Source organism: Parasteatoda tepidariorum, chromosome 1 (genome assembly GCF_982258835.1).
Source record: "Parasteatoda tepidariorum strain Cologne lab strain chromosome 1, Ptep-v5.0, whole genome shotgun sequence".
Classification (NCBI taxonomy): Eukaryota; Metazoa; Arthropoda; class Arachnida; order Araneae; family Theridiidae; genus Parasteatoda; species Parasteatoda tepidariorum.
In genome coordinates this window covers 118,811,721-118,830,162 of record NC_141755.1, presented here as the reverse complement: position 1 = coordinate 118,830,162, position 18,442 = coordinate 118,811,721, and the positions used below count along the sequence as shown (strand labels likewise).

Sequence of the window (18,442 nt, the reverse complement as noted above, 5' to 3'; positions counted from 1 at the left end):
CGATAGGGGGCAATTACCCCCGTTCTGGCTACTACCTTTCTAATGTTAGAATGACAAATTTTAATTTTTCATACTTTTTGCGGTGCAATATTCATTGAAAACTAGTTTCATCTTAAAGTATAAGTGACATATTTTCTTCCTATCATGCCTATAAATATCCATAAATGTTTAAAAATTCTTTTTTTTGTCCAAAGTACTCTAAGTCAAACGCCTTTATCTTGTAAACGTAAAATTAGCCATTTTGGACTTTTTTTAAAAATAATTGTTTGCCGTGTATGATTTATTTAAAACAAGTTTCATAAAATACCCATTTAAGTCTAGAAATATTAATAGATAATTTCAAAAATTTTCAACCTTACATTAGCATCTATCTTGTTAATGTAAGGATGGGCATTTTTTGATTTTTTTTTCCTCATAATTTTTTACTCTGTGAGACTCATTTGCAGCTAGTTTCATATTAGGTGGCTGTAATTTTCTTTAAATATCCATTTATGACTAGAAACAATAATGGAATTCTTTAAAATTTCTTATTTTGTCCAGAGTACACAAAGCCAAAAGCATATACTCTGCTAATGTAAGGATGAACATTTTTATAGTTCTTTGCTGTATGGAATTAATTTAAATTTCATTATATGGGTGTCATATTTTCAAAAATATCCATTTATGTCTAGAAATATTTATAAATATTTTTTTTTTTAAATTCTTATTTTTTCCAAAATATACTGAGTCACAAGCATATATCATGCCATGTAAGGTTGGGCATTTTGAGATTTGTTTACATTTTTGCTGACTTAGGTAGTAATAACGTAAAGTTAGACATTTTGTTGATAATTTTTGCAACATGGGACTTACATGTTACTTATTTCTTGATTAAAATATGGGAGTCATATTTTTGAAAATATCCAAATTTAGATTTTTTTTATATGAGTTTTTAAATGTCTAAAAAGCATGAGCATATGTAGCACAAATGAAACAGTAATTATCTTGTGATTTTTTTAATATCTTTTGGCCAAGGGTTATTTGTTTGAAACTTGATTCATATTAAAATATTGGCTTCATATTTTCTGAAAATAGGTCAAAAAATTTTCATATTTTTTATCTTTAAATTCCCAAAATGGCTATAAAAGCCAGGATAGCCTGGTTTTCAGGGTGCTGGACGACTCATTGAGTAGTAAATGGTGACGGTGCACGTTAAATCTGTCGGATCACAAAGTCCTCTATGTTCTCATAACAAATTATACTCCTGGCGGTGCTGAATTGGAGATTGATTGATCATCCTCTGGTTCATGGCAAAATTACAATTTGTGATGAAGGAATAGATGTATGAATGGGTCCACCCTATAAACAGGTGTGATGTATGGGTGTGGCAGAAGTAAAATTCCTAGACATAGATGGCGCAACTGGAAAACAAGAACTCGCGACCCCTCCGCTTTAATGGTCAACAACAACAAAATGGCTATAAGAAATCACGAAAGAATGAGTTTAGATAGGTGAACGCAATAACCTTATGTCACTTGACATAAAAAGTTTTGTAAAAAGTGAGAAATAATTTTTATAAATATCTATAAAAATTTTATTTCATTTTCAAAAATCACAACACTACTTTTATAAACATCATTCATGTGATAACAATAAGGGTATAGACATGTAAAAAAGATAAAAAAAAAAGTAATATTATAATTATAGTACACAGAATAAGTGTAACTGTATAAAAAATATTGCAACAGTAGAAATATGAATATATAGTGGGAAAGTGACATTGCAATAATTATTCAAAAATAGTTCAAACTACGAAAGAGACTAGTATATTCATACAAAGCATGATAAATATTATATTTGAATTTTGATTCAATAAATCTTCATAAAAAAATATGAAAAATATTTTCTAAAATATATATGAAATGCATTGACTAGAAAAATATTTTCTTTCAAGAATGTTATCACTGAGAAATGCATTTAAATGCCTAAAAATTGTATGACATAAAATAAGAGATAATAAACTAAATTAAGTAGATTTGAAAATACAAATATGAAACGAAAATAATACTGATTTACATTTCAATTTATAAGTATATGATCAGCCCAGAAGCTTAAAGTGAAAATCGGTCTTCTAGATAAAGTTAGAATAATTTATAAGTCTTATTTCTTAAACAATTACTAATCAATACAAACTTTTAAACTACTATTAAAATAAGGATATAAAATGAAAGCTAAACTCTTAATTTTTTAAAATACTACAGAGTTTCAGAATTCATTTTTATTATTATACGTTATTATTCATTTTTATTCCAACATTCAAATCAATCTTTTTTTGTAAACATAATTTTTTTATAAAATTGAAATGATAAATGAAATAACGATTTTTTAAAATTATTTTTAAATTTATGTTAACCATGTGAAATAATGCATAATAATATAATTGAATTATGACTATTGAGCCAAACTTTTTTATATGCTTAAGTTTCAGTGGATAAAAATGAGGAAAAATTTAATCGTTTTAATTCCTCAGTCAAATTATTAATGCCATAGGAGCAGGGCCGGATTAACCTATAGGCACACTAGGCACGTGCCTAGGGCCTAAGAAATTCAGGGGCCTACGAAAAACTCGGGAGAAAAAAATTTGTTGACAAAAATAATTTAGCTTTAAAAACAGCAAGTGTATTTTGCACAAAACTATGAAGATACAAATAAAAATATAATATTTTTCGGTAATAAATTATTTTGTAGAATCTTATGATCTAATATATTACTTTTTTGCGATTTTTGGATTCAATGAAATCTTGTATTATGCTGTGGAATTCCAAACTACGCAAAATGTATTAAAAAAATATTAATAAAAATGTAAAAAAATATGCAAGAAAATTTTAGCATATATTTTGAAAAGAGGGAAGGAGGGGGGGCCCAAAACGGCTATGCCTAGGGTCTACGAAAGGTATGTTCCGGCTATGCATAGGAGATTTACTAAGTTCTAAATTGTGCTGATAAGTAAAGGGTGATGTTGGTTATGGTAAGAAATGTTGTGGAGAAGGAAATTCATTTCATTCCTGAACAAGACAAATCAACAGAATTCTTGTATATTTTTAAATGGGGGTTGATGAGTTTGAAGAATATCAAAGTTTAAAGCATATAAGTTATTGTATGTAGTTCCATTACATAATAAATTATGCATAAAATAAGAGAGATAGTTAAATAATTACAAATTATCAATATAATTGTGATCAGAAGAAAGACATACTTAATAGTGGCGACAATCGCAGTAAAATGAAAATAAGTGGTATATATATATATACATACATACAGCCACACAATATATCATGATTGATTCCCACTAAACATTTACTAAATAGTATATAGGAATTTTTAACTGACAATTACCTTATATTACTGACATTTAACAATTAAAAAAATGATGTAATTTAAGTTTAAAACCCATATTATAAGCCTCCAACCTTTATTTATATCAAACAATTTCAAGCACTTAATTCTATGTGCCTATTTAAGTTTTAAAATATACACATTTATCTCATTAAAACTATTTATTCAGTTAAAACAGTTTGAATTAAATAAAACTTAGGAGCGTATGAAAATATAACATTGGATAAAATCTCATACATAGATTCCAAGTTACATAAGTTCCTGGCAACAGAATTTAGGGCCTCAAACTACAGCACTATCTTGATAAATTCAAATTTATCTGCAACGTCAAAGACAGATTATTGTTAAAATTTAGCTTAATGTGTACAATACAGCAAAATTTGGAAACACGAGGCACTTAAAAATAATTAACAAAAACATTATGTTGTTGTAATTGATAATTCAAAAAAAGGAATAAATACCTATGCTATATGGGGAAAGTCTTTAATCCTGCTAAAAAAATAAGTCCCCCCCCTATGCGTCAAGTCTTATGCCAATTCAACTTTATAAATTTGATGAGAAGCAAGTTTAGAAATGCTTCAAAAGGAAGGATAGTTATTAAAAATAAATAGCTCTGCTCAATATGAGAACAAACAGGTACACACATTAAGTACAATAAAGAAATCAGAAGAAAAAATATTAGTAAAAAGTACGAACTTGCAGATGTTAATATTGTGGATAAAAAATCTTTTTACTTCAAAGGGAAAATTAATCTGCAGATGTTGTAATATTCTGCAATGCAGTAGGGTTTCTGCTACCAGGCATAAGTTGTTAGCAAACAGTTTTTTACATATAAAAACCACTGTTGATTGACCATAGTAAAAAATACTTATTACAATAAAATTATTTAAACTTGTACCATAACAAAAAAGAGTGGAAATCAAATAACATTTTTAATATAACTGAACATTAATATCCTAACATTAATTAATGTGATACAACCTGACAATAAATGTGATATTTAAATAAATGCCTAAATATTTTAAGGCACAATAATCATTGAAAAAAAATTATAATGCCATTGTCTAAAGTAATTTCAATAATGCAAAAATAAAAAAATATCCAAATAATATAAGAAATAAAAATACAATGAGATTTCATAAATGAATTTTAAAATTTGGTCATTTTACTTTAACAATTGTATATTTGGTCTTAGCAAAACACTTTTTAAACTTAAAATTTAGATAATACATAAGTTGATGGAATATTTAAGTAATTATATAATAAAGAAATACTGGAAGTCTATATGTACATATGGAATTAATTGCTTATTACTTATTATGAATAAAAGATACATAAATATGTATAAAAGATGGTATATAGCACAATACACTTTTACACAATGTATAAAAAAAATTAGGCAATTTTTTTTTAGCTCAAAGTAGGTTTCAATGTAAACACAACATAAGTAATGAAATAATGTATGGGTTAAGGAGGTTTTTTTTAGAGGTTGAAACCTCTGGGAAAAATGATATTAAAAAATACTGTCAACAAATACATACATAATAAAAACAACTGGCAAAAATTTTTTTTAATAAAAAAGTGTAGAGACCAATAAAGTAGTGAAAGCACTTAATATATATGGGCATTTTCAAATATAGTGTCGTTTTTGTATCAGTGACTACAAAAAATAATATTTTTTCTTTAAAAAAAAAAGACAATTTGTAAATTATAAAATTGCTCATTAAAATTTATAGAATAAATAAATTTAAATAAAAATTACATGTTTTGAGAGCATAATTTTACTTCAAAAACCAAGTAAAATTACATGAAAATATAATTTTCTTGGGTCACTAACACTAAATTCTCGCTTTTGAGCCTTACCTTTTTGTGAGATGTAGCTATTTTCTTTTGAAAAAAAAAAATTTGTACATATAAAACGAAGTACAGACTACAAATTCTGTTTAAATATCACATTGTGAAAATGGTTCTTAAAATTGAAAAAAATTAAACTTCTGTCACTAGTTTAGGATTTTAAATGTCTGGTCCAAACTTTTGATGTGCAAGTGGAGCACTACGTCCAAGTACTTTACTTTTTTAAAAAGTACTTATGCTTACAATTTAGAGGTAATTTTATGAGGACTGTGCATCTCCATTATGTACCTCAATCCCTTTAAAATGTTACAAAATATTATTTATATTTTTTGTCTGATTGAAAAAAAAAATTTTCTCTTGCATTTTTATAAAACTAAGGTGAGTAGGATAAGAAACTACAAGCCTTGTTTTCCTGTAAGCTATAATTAGGAGGCCAACTTCAACAACATATACATAGCTGCCAACATGAATAGGAAAAAATCCAGCAGATTTTACGAAATAATATAAACTTCATGATAATTGTTGCATAATTTACTTAATATTTTACACATAGGGAATTTTATGGATTTTTAAAGTCATCAAAATATAAAAACTGCAATATTTTCCAACTATAATTGACATTAAACATACTTGAAATGTTATGCATTATGTTTACTCATAATTTTGAATATTATTAGGCATTTAATTCATCAAAGATAGTAAAAAGATTTTTTTTCAAATTATTTAAAAAAAAAAAAGAGAGTTTAGTATTAAAATAAACTGAATATTTAAAAACAACAAAAGTTTTGAACTGATTTCTATAAATGAGGTTTACTTCATTACATATTAGTAATACTTATTTAAATATTCAAGCAATAATCTGTTTAAAAATTCTATTTCAGTAGGGATTTTTTCGATAACTTACTCAATTTTAGGGAATTTTCTAAAATGTACAAAAATCAGGAGAAATTTGATTAAACCAGTAGATCAGGAGAAACTGGCAAAATACAGTAGTCTACTGGAAAATCCAGTAGAGTTGGCAGCCATGCATCTATCGTTTTGCTTGTAGAAAACATAAAAACTTGAAGACAATTAATTGACACTATTTCTAAAAATGCTCATATGATTAAAATTTAAAAAAAAAATTTATTAAAATCAGGGGGTGAAAATCTGTATTTAATTGAGAAAAACAAGAAATTACTAAAGCTGTAATTAATCACAATATAGTGAAGGACGGATTAAAATAATCTAACAGTAGTTTATTTAAAGATGAAGCTTTAAGGCTGATTTAATTCTTAATGGTTATGATGATTCTTAATGAAAAATAAGTGAAGTTTCATGACTTCATATTTTTACTAGTATTAAAAATACATATCAAAAGCAAATATTCAGATATGCCAACTGCTCCGGACACGCCAAAATAATTAAAATAACGGTAAGTAACTACAAGTAAATTTTGCAAATATTTGACTATTTTTACTTGCCTTTTAAAAGGTATAACTTGACATACGAATCATAAAGTGGTGAATTATATAAGGCTACGAATTATTTAGAAATAGTGGTGGATAAAAATCTGCTAAATTGAATTTATTAAACTAAGAATCACAATTGATAAACTACCACTTTAAAAAATATATTTGCTGTCCGGAGCAAGTTGGCATCTCTGAATATTGTTAAATATAATTACATTAATATCTATAAATAAGTAGTTTTTATTCGTTTAAAATATTGTAAAAAAAATACTGTACAAGAACAAAACTAAAAATATTGTGCGAAATTAATAACTAAGTTCACCTTATTACTAATAAAAAAAATACATAAATAATGCATAGAAAGTAATGTAAACCATATCTATTAAGTAGGATAATAAAATTTTTTTTAAATGAAGTCCGTAACTCTCGCAACAAAATAAAAGCAATCCAAGAGGTAACTGTTCTCTCTCTGCAAGTCAAGAGCCGCAACCTGACACACATCTTCCTTTCTTTTTCTTCAGACTTTTTTCGCTGATCTCTGTAAATAGTAAGACGTTACAAGTCTACACAAAATATAAAAAGACAGAAAGTGTTAAAACAGATGAATAATAAATTTTTGTTGCATTTGTTAAAATTTAAGACATTTCTTTTAAAATTGTCAAACATTGTGACATATTCACATAAAAAATACTGAAGTTTGATAAATTTAAAATGAGATATGTAAGCTGCAGTCAAGCACGGCACCAGACTTTGCCAGGCAGAGGGTCAAGCCACCCCGATAGGGGAGCTCAAATAAATTAATTCAAAATATTTGAATTAAAACACATTTTATACTTTATATTTTTTTTCACATCATTTTTTCAAATGTGTTTCTAAGAAAGTAAAATTAATTATTTTGATACCATAATGTGCAGATTCATTTACAACTCTATTTTAATACTCATATATGAGCACTTATAATTGAATTTATTAGTATACATACACTATTTAAGAGCAAATTAAAAAAAGAAAAAGATTGACAGAACAAAATTACTCCGTCACTTCTTCCAAATAATTTAAAGACAGAATTCTTTGAGTGACGTCTAACAAAATACTTTTCGTTACTGAATGCGGAGAAAGTGTGCATTATAGTCAGTCTCAAAAATTATGATATGAGGACAATGGAGCTAGGACAGTCTTCTTGTCTCGCCCTATCCCTCAGGGGTGTAAAATAACTTTCCATATGGAGACAAACAAAAGACTTGTCTATCAGAATTTTCTGATGAAAAGTGAGCAGTAAGTGGTAAAAAGCAGTAAAAAGATAACGCATGCTAATGTTTTTAAATTATTCTTTTTTACAAAAAATATAGATAAATAAATAAAAATAAATAAATAAATAGTTTTTTTTTTTTTTTTTAAGAATGTAATTACATTTTTTTTCAAGACGGTAGCATTTTCCCAACAATTTTTAAATTTGTCCTGATAGGGAGGCAAGCGATGTCCGACAGGAGGCAACTGCCCCTCCCCCCCCCTCCGACTCCTTACTGGAGCAACCCTTGCTTGCAGTCTTTCTGTTTAATAGAATGTGCATAAATACATTGCATGCAATGTACAAATAAGCAAAGTGGGAACATATTTAACTATGCATGTTACTTGTGATATGAAAGAAAAATCTCAAAAAGCTGTAGAAAATGCAGCTAAAATACTTGTTAAAAATAAAACTAGTTATAATTAAAAAACAAACAATAAATTATAAAACAAACATTAAAAATAAGGATGTTAATTTTTTTTTTGTTTCGAAAAATATTTATCTACACTAAATATAATTTTTTTTAAATTTATACATAAAGACCAATTTAAAACTACTAGACACTAAATATAATAATAACATAAACACTAAATTTAATTAATTGTAAAAATACCATAAAAGCTTTAGGACAAGATAATTGGAACAAAGTGGCATTCTATATACAGTAGTCTCTGCCTAATGCATTAAATTTGCGACGATTTTAGTAACATTAACAGAGTGATAATAATAAAAAGGAATCCAAAATGACATAAATTGAAGAGAAAAATTCACTTTATATTTATGCAAAGCATTTTTACTTTAACATATAGAAATGGTACATTATTTAAAATTGATTGTCAACAATTTTCTCTCATAAGTTCACTCATACACACAAAGCTTTTTAAAGCTGTATTGCAATAAACATTTCAAAACTTTCATTGCATTCCTCATTTCAACATTTGAAGAAGGTGGCATTTTCTTCTGATTTGTCAGTTCCAACATCTTTTTTCCGATAACAATCTGGTAAACTCCAGATTTCATTAATATGAAAGCATTTTCATCAATAGGATACCTGCAAGTGACGTAGTGTAACCATCGCGATCCCGATTGGTTGTTAAAACGAGGCATTTGTTTACGTTAGCAACTGTTCTTTCCATCCTATTTTGAGTAAGCCAAGCTCGATTCCCTTCCCTATCAATTCCCTTAAATGACATATTCTATATTCTTTCACAAAGATTTCGATTCTTTCAACATATATTTCTCACTTAACATAAAGACAGGCACGAAGCCACGTGAACATAAACAAACTCATTATGCATCGAAGTTGCCAGTTACACAAAGCAAAAATATATCACGTTCACAATAAAATACATAAACAAATAATAAATCTAATTTAAGTAAAAGAAGTAGAAAGGATTATATTTCAAGTAATTCGATGTGCGATACGGCTCAGTATCTGATTGACTTATCGTTAATTAACATTCTAAATTATGCAGAGAAACTTAGCTAAACTTTAATACGTCATTTTGCTGATAAAGATTATCTGGCACTGACGTCATAGGTCACATGTGTGGGTATGGGAGGTCTTCTTCTTCTTAAAGTGCAAGTACCTCATTTTCATCCATAACTAGAATTTTTAAGATGTCAAATCTGAAGGATGTTCTATAATTTTTTCAGTTTTCTGGACCTTTTTTTCTTCGTAAAATCTTGCATAAGTATTTCAGCAGAAACTTGATCCCATGAAGTTGCTAAGAGGTGCACTGCATCAAGATCGTTAGTTATCATGGCTAAATGTTTTAAAATGTCAATCTTTTGTTTCACGTTAAACTAGTTCACTTTCTGCCATTCATATTGTAACTCTATGAAAGTGAGCAATGCATTAAAATGATGACATGCTAGTTCTTAGTTTGAATAAAACTCGCTATTCCAAAAGATGAAAGAAATCACATTTCATTAACAGCAAATTCACACAACCCAGAGTTCACCTGCAGTTAAAGAAGTGGCAAAAGAAATTGAATTCTAGCATAAAAGAAGTAGAATTCTTGGCAATTCAAACACAAGCATTAGCACAGAGAAAGAAAAGGCTTCTTCTAAATACAGAGAATGAATAAAAATAAATGAAAAATAAAATAATAAGAATAAACAAAAAAAAAATTAGAATTTTAACTGCAATCAAATTAAGCGGAAACTACTGTTTTATATATGTTTCAATCATTTATATGCTGTGGCAGTCAAAATCACATTGAAGTAAATTTACTGAACCAAGAAATAAATACTAACCTCGTCAGGGGAAATTTTTTTATCTGATTTATTTACTTCATACTAAAAGGAATTTAAAAAGATAAAAAAAGGGGCAATACAATAAAAATTCAAAAAACAAAGTAAAGTGAACATTTGTGGCAAATGAGCATTAATGGTAACCTATGAGTTGAATGATGAACATTAGGTATAAAATCACTATCTTAAATGCATATAAAAACATTACATGTACACACGTGTAAGCTTGTTAATTTCTTATAAAATAAAAAACTAACAGTAAACTTATTGTAATATATATTGTAGTATTTTTTTTAATCAAACATTAACAATTTGTTTAGATAATCTAATTACACTAACTGCAAAAAAAAAATGTAAAAAAAAAATTTAACATTATACAGAGTAAAAAGTACAGAGCAGCTATAAAATTTTTACATCTCTTATAAGGGATTTGTAGTAAATAAGTTATCACCAGATTTTTGCTCCTTTTTATTATTGATAGAAATTATGATTATAAAACTAATCCTTAACATATATGATGCCAAAAGGGTTAAAACATAAATTTTGCCTCCACTTGAGAAAGTTTCCATAGAAAGTCAAGAAAAATTATACCTTTGATACAACAAAAATAAAATTGTAAGCGATTCAAAGTAAAAAATTACAATTTGATTTAAGTTATCAGTATTGCGATATGATTTGAAAATTGGTTAAAAGAAATATTTTATAAACTCCCTGTTTATTCAGATCATTTCTTCTGAAAAAAAGGGAAAGAGAATTGATGCTTACTTACTCACAAAATTTTCATTTATTTTAGCTAAATCTACATCAGCTGTCTCTTTCAAAATATCTTCACAAAACGTAACAGAAGCAATGCATTGGAAAAGGGCATCCACATTTTCACCTAAATTTTCAAAGACTCAATTTGTACATCAAATCAATAATTTAAAAAACAATCATCAATAAATATTTAAGTATTAAAATATTAGAATTGGTTATAATTGACTTCTGAATTGAAAGTATGCTAAAATAAATTAATGAGAATTTGTATATTAAGTTAAATTAACACATGTCTTTTGTGCAGTTACTGTCTACTAAGAGCGAAAAGTGACACCATAGATTGTTCCAGCTGAATAAAATATCACTTCCATGTTACAAAGAACACTTTTCTCTAAAGAACAGTAAAGCTTAAACACAGTACCATTCCTTTTGGGTCAATAAGCATAATTTTACCTTTAAAAATCTGCAGGTAACTTTATTGTACGTAATTGTGTTTCTTTTTTGTTGTAACTGTTGTTTGTTCAAAATGACTTACTTGTCTAAAAAAAAAAATTTAAAAAAACAAAACAATTCTCAAGTATTATAGCAACTTTCAATTTCAGTTTTAATTACTTGTTGATATTTCTTAATTTCTGAGATAGATAATAAAAAAGAAGATCAAGGTTAAAACTTCAACCCAAGTACTGACATTAAGTAATGAATTAACTGACATTTCACTTGTCTGTTTGGCTAAAAATGCACGCACAAAATAAACAAGAAGTGAAATTATGTGTCCTTTAAAAAAACCCACAAAGGCCAGTTTCCAAACCCTAAACAATTTAGATACAATATACATATTTTATTTTAAAATGCAAAATAAACAATATCAAAATTGTTTTTAAATTATTACAGAGGTCATATATAAGTTAAGAACTTTGTTTTTTTAAAAAAAAAAAAAAAAATTGTGTTTTTTGATTTATTGTCATCATTAGACAGCGGATAATATGCAATTGCATATTTTAGCACTTTTTGCCATTTGTGCATATAAATGCATAAAAAGGTATATTTGCTCTTATAAATGCATATTTTCAGCATTTTATGACTTTTGCCTCCTAAAACCATATCACTATTCTTTTTATGTTAGCATAAGGAATGCTTTAAATTTTGTTTTGTCGTTCTTTATCACCTGAAAGGGTCAGCTGGATTGATGTTGCTGGGGGTGATTGCAATCACGTGAAAAAGATGTAGACATGAGGTGTGTGTCGGGAAGGGGGGTACAAAGGGCCCACCCAAACAGACATTCGCCATAGAAACCTAAGAAAGGGATGCTCAGATATTCTATGAAGGGATGTCTTTTCCTGAAATAAATAATTGTCAATCTGTGTGGGAAAAATAAGGCTTTTGTGGTAGGTAGAAAATGACCTCCCTTTCCTGTGATTGATTAGTTAAAAGGTGGAGTGAATACATTTTCGGAGAGAGCTGCTATTCTAACATATTTCGATAGTCCATCCGATAGATAGATAGTTTCGATATCCATCAGTTGAATACGTAGTTAGTGAAGCTTCGAACGTGATTTTTGACTGCTGAATTTTATAATATGCTAAAAATTAAGTCGACTAAATCAAATTTAATGAAGACATGGATTTCGGACTATGGGAAGGACTTTACGACCGATGGGGAAATAGTATTTTGTGTGATTTGTCAAAAACACATTTCCTGGCAAAAAAAAAAGTTCCAAATCGATCAACATATAAAGACTAATGCTCACTCTGCGAAGAAAAAGCAGAATACAAATGGATTTGTTCAAAGTTTATTAACTATTTCTGTTCAAGCAGCTAAAAAGGAAAATGATTTTTCTAGTGATTTATGCAAAGCCTTAGTAAGCAGCAATATTCCTTTAAAAAAGTTAAAAAATCCAAACTTTTTAAAAAAGTTTTTGACAGTTTTTAAAAAAATATTGTACCAATCAGATCATTCCCGATGAATCGACTTTAAGAAAGAACTACCTTCAACCGATATATAACGAAGTACTGGATGATATTCGACGAGATATTGGAGATGGCCCTATGCGGATTGAAGTCGATGAGACGACAGATAAGTGCGGTCGCTGTATTGCTCATTTTATTTGTGGAAAAATGGATAATATTCCTACTCGACCACATCTTCTAGCAAGCAAAGCCCTTGAAAAAGTCAATCATTCAACCATTGCAAGGTTTGTCAATGATTCTAGCAGATTATTATGGCCTGATAGAGATGGTTCTGAAGATGTTTTGATTTTTGTCAGTGGTGCCACTCCGTATATGGTCAAATCTGCAGCAGCACTGGAAATTTTTTATCCCAGAATGCTTCATATTACATGTTTGGTTCATGCTGTTCACAGACTGGCTGAGACTGTTCGAGAAGTATTCTCCTCTGTGAATGATTTAATTTCTAGTATCAAGAAAGTTTTTCTCAAGGCATCTGTGCGCATAAAATTGTATTAAGAAATGTATTCTGATTTGCCCTTACCTCCACAGCCTGTGATAACTAGATGGGGTACATGGATTGAAGCTGCACGTTTTTACACTAATAATTTTGATGCAATAAAGTCAGTTGTAGATGCAATTGACAGTTCCTGTGCTTCTTCAGTTTATGTCACAAAAGAATTACTGCAGGATATCTCTTTGCAGAAGGACTTGGCCATAATTGACACTCACTTTTCTTTCTTAAGTGGAGCAATAACAAAGCTTGAAACATGAGGTCTTCCCATAGCTGAGGCCATATCCGAAATTGAAAAAATTCAACAGTGCATCAATGCTCTTCCAGACTCAGTTGGGAAGAAAGTAAAATAAAAATGGTGTTTCGTTCAAAAGAAAAATTCGGGTTTTGCAGCAGTGAAGAAGATAAATGATTTTCTTAATGGAAACGGAACTGAACTTCCAGAGAAAGTAAAACCAATGAGTACGAAATTGTACAAGTTTTGTCCAATAACATCTGTTGACGTGGAGAGGTCATTTTCTGCTTTCAAAATGATCTTTGATGACTGACGACATCAATTCACCCTTGAAAATTTGGAAAAACACTTAGTTGTGTATTGCAACAAAAATTATTCAGTTTAATAAAATCTTTCCGGAAAATGCGATGATTTTTCTTCTCTCATTTATCATACTTCAGTTTTAGGCTTTTTCTTCAGAAATGTGTAGATTCAAGTAAGAAATATTTTGATTTTCTTCCTTTTAACAAAAAAATGTTTTAGCTGTGTTTGTTGGAAAAAGTAAATTTTTTTTTTTAATGGCGGGCGCTTGGAACTATTGTCCATTGGCCGCAGAAAGTGCCAGAACTGCTAACTCTCTTATCGTTAATCAGTGGGCACCTTTGGCCAAGCCACGGCGGTGGAGTAGCGTCGCCCACGCCACACTACCACAACCCGTTTATAGGGCGGGTCACATTCACACACAAAGGAGAAAGGACATAAAACACAGATAGAGAGAAAGAAACATCCATGCCTTGCCCGGGATTTGAACCCAGAACCTTTCTGATGCAAGGACAGTTCCATGCCCCCTACACAGACCGGTCGGCTGGAAAAAGTAAGTAGTAGTATTTAAATAAGTTGAACTTTTAATTTCTATTTTAAATGCATATTTCTAGTTTTAAGAGCATATATTCAAGTTTTTTAGTGCATATTTGCATGCATATTTTGTCCGTTTTTTAGTGCATATAATCCGCTGTCTATTTATTACATTAATCAAGAAATCTATAGATGAATGCACATCTAATCTGATTTAGTATGAATTTCTAATTGATTTAAGTATACATGATTCATATTCATAGATTAATTTGAGTATTTTGTTCTACACATAATTTTGAATATATCCCCAATATTTGTGTATAAACTATCCCAAATACATAAAGTGGCAATAAAACTCAATTGGTGGCTTTAGATGAATAAAATAAAATTCCCGGGTTATAAAGAGCATTTTTCTTGAAAGAATATTAAAGTTTGATTTTATAGTATATAAGTTTTACTTAATTTTAAAAACTCCATGTGTTACTTTATTGAGTGTAATTACTGTCCCCCCAGCTTTCTTCAATAAATTGGGAGTAAAAAAAAATTTAATTTGTACAAACTATATAATAACTTACTTTTATAGAAATTTCTTTCAATGCATAATTACCGAAATAATTACATTAGGAAAATGACTGCCAAATAAGGGATTGTATTCAAATAAGATATAAATATTATTAATTGAGAAAACGTTAAAAAAAATTTAATTAAAAGTGTTTGGATAATTATGAATACATTATTTTTTGTGTCCCACAGATAGTTTTGATTTAAAAACGTGAGCTTTGTAAAAAACAAATAAACTGAATAGCTAAAAAAACTATATCCAAAATTAGATGTATTTTTTAAAATTTATTTTTATTGGAAGTTTGCTCAACATATATTTCTTTCCTTTTTGCACCAAAAAAAATTTAGAATATTTGCATAAAAAGTTTCACTTATAGTTTTAACTAGATTAAGATCTAAATGTTGTAATTTCAATTTGGATCTTTTAGTTAGCTCTACTTATAAAAAGTTATTAATAACTTATTATTATATATTTTTTATTTTTACATATAATAAACAAAGATTCAGTTCTTTTAAAAAAAAGAAAAACAATTTCCCCATGACCTAGAAGTTAGCAATTTCAGCATTAGTAATTTGTTGATAGTTTTTAACTATACAGTAACCTCCCGATTATTTACTGAATTGAGTGACCCTTGAAGCGCGGATAAGCAAATTTGGGGATAATCTGTTAAGGGTTCCAAGAATGTGTTGACTAACTTAATGACCATGAGGATAATTCATTCCCAGTCATCAAATTAAGGCAAGATGGAAAAACTTTGCTATCAATATTATTGCTTTGAATAGTAACAATACCATCCGGGAGAAGAAACTGCTTTGATGGGTATGGAATCTATTCATTGAAATTTGAACTTCATCCTGCATTCATAGGTCCACAACTGTAAGTCATGACTCACATTGTTTTGCTGTTTTTCACCATTTTCAGTGCTGCTTATTACTAATTTATTGCACTTGAAGCTGCAATGTTTCAGTGTAGACCTATTATTTGATTAGTTGCGAACATCTGGACTACAAACATGAATCTTTGTTAGTATGTTGTTCTCAAAACTCTTGAAATAGTTTCATCTCTATGAATTTATTAGTTTTCAATTCTAAACGTTATGTTGTTTGTCCTTGTGAAAAGAAGGGGAAGCGCTGATGATCTGAATTCTCTACCTGTGGATAATCGGAAGTTTACTGTAAATCAATTGTATAAATATGGGTAATAAAATCAATATCAAGAATAAAAGTTCTACTTATGCCAAAAGTGAAGAACAAAAGTGGCATAAATAAAAAGATTACACAAAACATGCGTATTTATCAAAACTCAATAAAGAGTTAACTTATGAGCTTCTAAGTTAACATATAAATAGGAAGAATCCACAATGTGCTAGTTTGGAAAAAAAAGAGTAGCAAGAATTGTTAGAAAAAAATATGCTAGGCCCTTTAAGAATAAGTTAACATTAATATCCTCATTAAAATCGATGCAAATATCTGCAGAGTCAATTAGAGGTATGACTTTTTACAGTCACGAAGAATGGCATTGAAAATCCTGAGACATAATTGCCAAATGAACTTTATTCCAAACATCCTGAAACTCCAACAGATAAAGCAAATAAATCAGTGTTAGGTTTGCAAGTACTCACTTGGAAAATAATTTTAATTTATAAACATTATGCTTTACTTTCATCAAAAGTTCACATTTTATTCAAGAAATAATAATAATCATTGGAAATGATAATAATAATAGGAATCAGTTTTCAAGAACATATTGTAATAAATTCAAAAATATTTTTTTCATTTTTAAGAAAAAATATGTGGTTAGTGGTTGCAATTATTTACGATAGCAATTTGTAATGAAGTACTTAGTAATACAGATTCAAAAACATTCTTATTTTTTTTATAATAAATTGCTTAGACAATAAAGTAAAAGTATATTTTACTATGTGTTTAGGTGTTGTGGATAATGTAAAAGAAAATGATAGAGATAAGATTATCATTAATGGGTTGTTTGTGTGAAAATGTTTACTGGTTGAAGGCACAAAATATACGACAAATTTTCAAAAAGTGAAATGAACTGTCATTTACATATTTCCTTGCAATATTATTTATTTTCTCAAAAACATTCAATAACTTTTCAAAAAAATATGATTTAAAATATTTTTCATGTTTTTTTAATAAATTTTTTATTGATAAGAAAAAAAGTTAATTATTTTCTTTGTATGTTTTAAAAGCATTTAAGTGAGCAAGCAGAAATTAATTACATTTTCTCATGCAATGGCAATTTAAAACTTTAACTAAATTTTTGTTTTAAAGTTTCTTCATTGCTAGTCATTGATTTGCAGACTTCAATCAACAGTTTTAATGTAAAAATTATCAACATTTAGTTAATTATGATATGAATTCCTAATTGACTGAGAATGACATATAGGGTACATGGGTGGGAAAAGATGCAAAGAGTGAACCCATATTATATATCAAAATATGAAAACATTTGCAGAAGTAAATTGAATGATGAATTTTATATAATCAATTAAAAAATTGTTTTGTACCAGATTACAGTTATTCTTGTACATGCTATTAAACGGAGCAAATACTGGGCTGAATAAAGTTCAGCAACAAGGCCTACACTACATGGAATTTAATATATAGAGTTTTTGTATGTAATAATGTAGTACAATTTTACAAAAGTAATTGAATGAATTTTAAAAAAAATATTCAAATGTACTTAATACACGATTTCCACTCTTTTAAGAAAGCAAAAATAAAGGACCTTAAAAATAATAGGATTGTTTATCATCGAATATGCATATATACCACCAGTGACAGTGCCAATTATTGATCTTTCTTGAAAAAGAAAATCAATCAATAAAAAAAACAATAAAAGGCAACTTTATTATAATATAAGTACTGATAAAATTGTATTAACTAACAGGACTCGTCAAAGTGAGACTGGGTAATTTTTGCAAACCTAAGTTGGATTTTTGAAGGAAAAAAAAAACAAACATTTTCAGACTGTTAACGGTTAACAATATCTATGAAACTAATCAGTATTCCATCTTTATAATTTCATTGAAATTGAATTGTAAAATTAATTGGTGAAATCAAGATTTGCAATTTTCTTTTCATATATTTAAAAAAATAAAGAAAGTTGAGAAAAAATTATTACAACAAGTTTTTATATTGTGGTTTCTAGAAAATAGCTGCCTACTTGTTAAAAACAAAAAGAGGAACACAAAGCTTGATAAGCTAATCGTGGGAAATTATGACACAAAGTGAAAACAAAATATCAAAAACTAAACTATTGATATAAAAATATCAATTTATAAATGTTTCATGCTGAAAATAATTTTTTGAGCAAACAGTTTTAATTAAATTACTTACTAATAAAGAATATCA

At 28.1% G+C, this 18,442-nt stretch overlaps 1 protein-coding gene across 3 annotated transcripts in view; it reads right to left on the bottom strand.

Annotated features, from left to right (window-relative positions):
- Positions 1-979: 979 nt before the first annotated feature.
- Positions 980-18,442, bottom strand: part of LOC147816793 (ras-related protein Rab-34-like) — a 62,836-nt gene continuing 45,373 nt past the window's right edge. For 2 of the 3 annotated variants that reach the window (XM_087151341.1, XM_087151346.1), the window contains 2 exons: positions 10,994-11,104; positions 980-7,218 (listed from right to left, as the gene is read on the bottom strand). The gene's annotated coding sequence lies outside the window, so the exon portion shown is untranslated. Of the gene's footprint in view, positions 7,219-10,993; positions 11,105-15,859; positions 16,220-18,442 lie in introns of all 3 variants that reach the window. The other variant, XM_087151344.1, reaches the window with a different exon arrangement.